Source organism: Austrofundulus limnaeus, unplaced genomic scaffold (assembly GCF_001266775.1).
Source record: "Austrofundulus limnaeus strain Quisiro unplaced genomic scaffold, Austrofundulus_limnaeus-1.0 Scaffold1191, whole genome shotgun sequence".
In the NCBI taxonomy this organism is placed as follows: domain Eukaryota; kingdom Metazoa; phylum Chordata; class Actinopteri; order Cyprinodontiformes; family Rivulidae; genus Austrofundulus; species Austrofundulus limnaeus.
This window is the reverse complement of record NW_013953593.1, coordinates 70,330-76,999: the sequence shown is the minus strand read 5'-3', so window position 1 is coordinate 76,999 and position 6,670 is coordinate 70,330. Positions and strand designations below refer to the sequence as shown.

Below are 6,670 nucleotides of genomic sequence, written 5' to 3'. Positions count from 1 at the left end.
TGGTTTTTGGAGTTGTGTAGAGACAGTGGTGACATAAAGCAATGGTTGGTTGTTGGAGTTGTGTAGAGACAGGGGTGACAGAAAGCATGGGTTGATTGTTGGAGTTGTGTAGAGACAGTGATGACATAAATCATGGATTGGTTGTTGGAGTTGTGTAGACAGTAATGACATAAAATATTGGTTGATTGTTGGAGTTGTGTAGACAGTGGTGACATAAAACATGGACTGGTTGTTGGAGTTGTGTAGAGACAGTGGTGACATATAGCGTTGGTTGGTTGTTGGTGTTGTGTACAGACAGTGGTGACATAAAGCATGGGTTGGTTGTTGGAGTTGTCTAGAGACAGTAGTGACATAAAGCCTGGATAGGTTGTTTGAGTTATGTAGAGACACTGGTGACATAAAGCATTGGTTGATTGTTGGAGTTGTGTAGAGACACTGGTGACAAAGCATGGATTGGTTTTTGGAGTTTTYTACGGACACTGGTGACATAAATCATTGGTTGGTTGTTGGAGTTGTGTACAGACAGTYGTGACATAAATCATGGTTTGGTTGAAGGAGTTGTGTAGTGATAGCGGTGACATTAATCAGTGTGTGTAGCAGCCATGCTGCTCGGAGAGTTACCATGGATGAGTTTCAATTTATGGTCTGCATTCTCATGAGCACACATTTGTCGGCCTCATACATTACTGCCCCTTGAAGAGTGCTGTCCCAAGCTCCTCCTCATTTGGCCAAGGAATCCACATAATCTCAAAAKCCAAGGATGCATCCGTGTATCTTCACTTGCCAAGGATAACCCAGGATTCAATGTGCTGACAGCAAACTAAACATAGAAGTGAAGACGGTGGAGTTTTAATTTTTTTAAAGAGTCGGCGTACTTTGGAAATTCATCACGGACCGAAGAATTTGTTTTTATAAGTAAGTTTAGCAACTTAGCTGATGAAGTTTATGCTGTTATAAGACGTAAAATAAAAAAATGCAACTCCAAGTACTGATATTGGAGCTACATCGTTCATACGCAAACAAATATCGGTTCAACCTTCTACAATTAGGGACTTTTTGGTTGGCCTATGTTCTACCTTGTTTTGATGGAAACCAAGGCCTTCCTACTTTTCACACATTTCTCATGCATCTAGTTTTTTATGTTACAGACAGACCAGAAAAGATCCAAGGAAGCACATTATATTTTCYTAATTCACCTTTTATGAGGTTCAGAATGGCAGTTTGTACCAACTTTTAAAATCATTTCTCAACATTTAGCTTATGGTGAGAGATGACAAAGTTATGGTCTTAAAAAAACTTTGTGAATGAATCTCATTCTTATTATGTGTTGGCAATAACTGTTTCACTACAACATCAAAATTTAGCTCAATATTTGTGAAAAAAGACTGTGCTAAGGRAGCCATCTTGAAATGTTTTAACTGTAAGAGTCAATCATGCAAATGTTGTACCCTGACACTAATTAGTAAAAACGTTCAAWRAAAGAGAAGTAACATTCTTAGCTTGATTAAAGATTCTCCCAAAACGATTAAAGCATGTTTATTTTATATCTGATCATACAAGTTCCTCTCCCTTATTGACCATTTTAGCAAAAAATCCTAATTTAATCACGACAGGAAACAAACACATAAAAATCTGGGAAAATGGGTTTCTTAAGCACTGAGTCATAATTTAAATATAAAACAGGCTTCWTGTCCCCTGTTAACACAGATCATTACGAACATGTTACACCTGAAAGTGTTCAAAATCTCTGTTTRTCTCATTAAACTTGGTTTGTTTTTGAACGCGTGTAAATTCTGAAGAAATTCTCAGTTGTTTTAAACGTCAGTAAGAATGTAGGTAAAGCATAAATCAGGTTAGCTGGGATCTTTTTATCTAAATTATTTTTAGCAATAGTTCCCATTGTTGACCTTGTGGACCATTAATAACCAACGTAACCAAGATTTTTGTAAAAAAATCATTTACATAAACAGAAGAAAGTGAAACATTTTAAAATTCAGTTTGATCCTATAACTTAAAAATGTTCAGTACAAATTCACAAAGAACAAATTATTCACATTTTTAAATAATATTCTCATAATGTAGGTCATTTTTCAGTGAACGTCATGCATAMTTTTTGTTGCAAATATGAAGACACATTAGTTAGTGTGAAATGAAACAATCATTGTTCATCTTTATTGTATTTTATTAAAGGAGACCTAATATGGAGGTCCTAGAACAAGTTAGGATCCATCTGTGGGCTACACAAAACATGTTCATTTGATTTAATTAACAAAATGAATCCCAGATAATGAAATTTCACTTTCTCAGTTCTGGCTGTTCTTCATCTCTATTCAGAACCTGTTGTTTTGCATAAGTTGCTATGGATACCCCCTCCCAACCTTTTGTTTACGTTAGCTCTGCCCTCCGCCAGAAGATAACTTTCAGTTTCCTTTCAATTTCTTTTCAGTTGAAAGTACTATTTTTCCAAAGTAGTTCATGGTGAAATTATTTACACAAATATTCTTTAATATTGCTAGAACATTGCCATCTGTTCTCCATAATTGTTCTAAAACAGCAGAACCGTCCTGTGAAGAAGTGGGTGGAGTCTCTGCAGGAGACGAGCTGGGCTCAGGTTGGGGTGGGCTGGAGTGTGACTTGTGACATCACAAGTAGRGGTGTTTGAAAGCAGGTCATTTCTGTGGTGTAACTAAGTATTTAGTAAAGACAGAGACGCACTAGTGTGATGTCATCAGAGTGGGACGGGGAATGTTTTTTTCAGTTTTGTTTTTTCGAGAGTGAATACCGCCACATTAAGCTAACAGTCAGACTCGTGGATAATTTAATAACATGACGTGTCAGAAGTCCGGTAGCTATGTGAATAGGAGAATCCTGTCAGTTTGTACGCCTAGAAGAAGAAAAAACTACGAAAWAAGTGACGGAGAAAATGTGAGCAGCGCCAGGATGGGGGAGCTGTCGGCAGCAGCACTGCATAGAGTTGCAGTGGGCCCAGGATTATTTGCTATGTTCAATATCCAGCCACCAGAGTCCTTTGACTTTTCAAAACCTCAAGAGTGGGACAAATGGATCAGAAGATTTGAAAGATTTCACCTGATAGGTAACCTAAATGCAAGTTCCGAAGAGAATCAGATAAACACGCTGATTTACTGCATGGGCGATGAGGCGGACAACATTTCACGCGGGTTAACACTGACGACTGCTGATAGAGGCACTTACAAGGGGGTACATGATAGCTTTCAAAGATTCTTCATTGTAAAGAAAAATGTAATATTTGAGCGTTCTAAGTTTAACATGCGGAAACACAAAGAAGAGTCTGTGGATTTGTTCGTCGTGTCATTTGCGTTAGCAGAACACTTTAACTATGGGGTGTTACACGATGAGCTAATTAGAGACYGACTTGTTATTGGACTGTTGGACAAAGGGCTCTCCGAACATGTGCAGCTTGACACAGAACTTACATTAGATAAAGCAGTGAGGATGGCACGTCAAAGTGAGGAAGTGAAAAAATMGCAAGCTTCTCTGCAAGGAGACTCCAKAGCACAGGCTTGTGATGCTAAGTTTTTGGACAGAGTCAGAGAGTCCAAAAAAGCAAGATTGCTAAAAAATAAACCTCAGCATGTCAATAAGACACACAAAGCTCAAAACAGCAAAGGAAAAGCTTCACAGTCACAAGTGTCAAAAATGTGGTAGTTCTCCATCACATCCTAAACGTGACTGTCCTGCAAATGAAATGTCACTCGTAGCAGAAAAGGGCATTATAGCCATGTGTGCAGGACATCTAAGTAGGTGCATGAGGTGGAGGAAGACGATGAAGATGCCACCTTCCTTGGCAGCATCACAACAGATGGTGATCCTTGGATGGTGAAAATAAACATTCTCAACATTAGTGTGACATTTAAAATCGATACAGGTGCAGATGTCACTGTTCTGCTGCATGTTGTGTTTCAGAACATATTTAAAGACAGTCCACCCATGCTCCAAAAAGCTTCTAAATCACTCTTGGGATCAGATAGGGGTCCACTTSATGTTGTGGGCATTGCCAAGCTGCTGCTTAAGAGAGGTAGGAAAGAAGACATGGAGGATGTGTACATTGCTCGCCACCTGCACACTGCACTGTTGGGAAGACCTGTGAGCTGTAGGCTGGGGCTAGTTGCATGCCTAGAAAGTGTTAYCATGGAGTCACTAAAACAAACTTACCCAAAGCTATGCAGTGGACTTGCMGAAATACACCAGCCATATGCCATAAAGRTAAAACCAGGGACAGAYCCGTTCTCATTAAAACACCAAGGATGATCCCGTTGCCATTGATGGACAAAGTCAGGCATGAACTGTCTCGCATGGAAAGCCCCGGTGTGATATGTAGAGTTGTGGAGCCAATGGACTGGTGCGCTGTCATCATGGTGGTGCCTAAAAAGACAGGGGCTGTGCGCATATGTGTGGATCTAACCAAACTGAATGAGTAAGTGTGTCGAGAGAAGTTCATCCTGCCATCAGTGGAGGAAACACTTGGAAAGCTGGCTGGAGGAAAAAATTTTAGTAAGTTGAATGCCAATATGGGGTTTTGGCAAATTCCCCTAACCTAACAGAAGARTCAGCAAAACTAACAACATTCATCACACCCTTTGGAGGTTTTTTCTTCAAACAATTACTGTTCGGCATAGCATCAGCTCCTGAGCACTTTCAGAACAGGATGGTGACAGAAGGCACAGAAGGGCTCGAAGAAGTGGTGTGCCACATTGATGATGTGCTYGTGTCGGGTTGTACTCAATAGGAGCATGACGCTCGCCTGCATGCAGTTTTACAGAAAATCCAGAAGGCAGGTATCACGTTGAACATGGAAAAATGTGATCTGTCTAAGACTGTTGTAATTTACCTAGGTCCTGTGGTCTCTGGCAACGGCATCAGCCCAGATCCAGGCAAGACAGAGGCTGTGAAGAGGATGAAAGAGCCGACAACAGTGAGTGAAGTAAGATCCTTTCTGGGGATGGTAAATCAGATGGGCAAGTTTATTCCATAGCTGGCAGAGAGAGACAAACCCCTGCGTGATCTGTTGAAAAAGAACTGCTGGATGTGTGGTGTCAAGCAGGCAAAAGCTTTTCAAGTTCTGAAGGAGGCACTGTCATCGCCACCAGTTCTAGCTATGTATGATCTTAAAAGGGACTGTTAAAGGGAGGGTCTCAGCAGATGCATCATTATATGGGGAGGAGTGCTGCTTCAAAAATGGGGTGAGGAGTGGATGCCGATAGCCTATATATCGCGGTCTCTCACACCAACTGAGCAAAGACACGCACAGGTGGAGAAGGAGGAACTGGGTCTGACCTGGGCCTGCAAGAAGTTCCAAAACTTCCTGATTGGGAAACACTTCCAGCTGGAGATGGATCACAAGCCTCTTTTAAGTCTCCTGGGGTCACAACCACTGGATTCCKTACCTCCTCGAATCCAACACTTCAGAATGRGTCTCATTCGCTATTCTTATTCTATAGCACATGTGGCAGGGAAATGTCTGGACAGTAGATACTCTGTCACGAGCACCAGTTGAAAGAGGTGAAACACCCACAGACAAAGAGCTGTTTGAAGACACAAACATCTACATAGACATGGTAATGATCAATCTACTTGTGAGTACTGCCTATTTGGAGGAACTGAAGGACCAGCTGCAGAGGGACAGTGTGTGTGTGRGCATGACGAAGCTGTGCAAAGAAGGCTTGCCTACGAACAACAATAAAGAACCAGTACTAAAGTCATACTGGGCTGAATGATCTCTTATTACAGTTCAGGATGGTCTACTACTAAAGGGACAAAGACTCATTATTCCTWCTGCAATGAGAAATGATTTTCTTGCAAAGTTGCATGAAGGACATCAAGGTGTGGTCAAGTGTTGGGACGGGCACGGCAGTTTGTGGGGTGGCCAGGCCTCATCCAGAAACTGAAAGTTGGTTCTTAACTACAGGGCATGCTGCCAGGAGAGACAGAACCACAGGGAGCCCCTGAAMACAACACCATTTCTGGGGTGACCATGGAAAAAGTGCGGAACGGATATGTTTATGCTAGGGAGCAAGACAAGGTTTGTTTACACTTCATGCAAGATGTGCGGCTGCGGCCTAGCGAGGATGTAATTGCGTGTATGTCACCGACAGCACACAGTGTTTATAAGACGTGGGGGATACATTATAGTAATCCCTCCCTCTGCTCTCCCACCGCAGACGTCACATGCTAGCTTAGCATGTAAATAAGTGCTAGTTGCTAAAAAAACTTGCTAGTTGCGAATTTAGCTTGTGCGGGAGATGCGGGAGATGGATGACGAAAAACACTTCTCCTATTTTCAAATGTCCGCTGCTTCTTTCAAGGAACTTGCCCACCGGATCTTTTTTTTTTTTTTTTGCCCACTGGATCTCCCCTCACCTTCAGCACGCAGCAACGCAATCACAGATGGTTGTACGTCGGACCACCTCCGCCTCGGTGAGTTTCTTTTCGAAACTATCCATGTTTAGAAATAAAAACCGGCTTCTGGTAGCGAGTAGCGGGTAGCGGTGTCACACAACACAAAAACGACCACAAACTTTGAACCAATCACACACTCCGCGCCGCATCCTCCGCGTCTCGGATCATCTGGTCTCTTTTGATGTTACATCGCTCTTTACGTGCGTTCCTGTTGATAAGGCAGTGGATGTGG

General features: G+C 42.0%; 1 long non-coding RNA gene across 1 annotated transcript in view; it reads left to right on the top strand.

Annotated features, from left to right (window-relative positions):
- LOC106534499 (uncharacterized) overlaps nucleotides 1-6,155 on the top strand; it is an 18,885-nt gene extending 12,730 nt beyond the window's left edge. The window contains exon 3 of the long non-coding RNA XR_001312359.1: nucleotides 4,875-6,155. This is a non-coding gene — a long non-coding RNA (uncharacterized LOC106534499). The remainder of the gene's footprint in view (nucleotides 1-4,874) is intronic.
- Nucleotides 6,156-6,670: the final 515 nt, after the last annotated feature.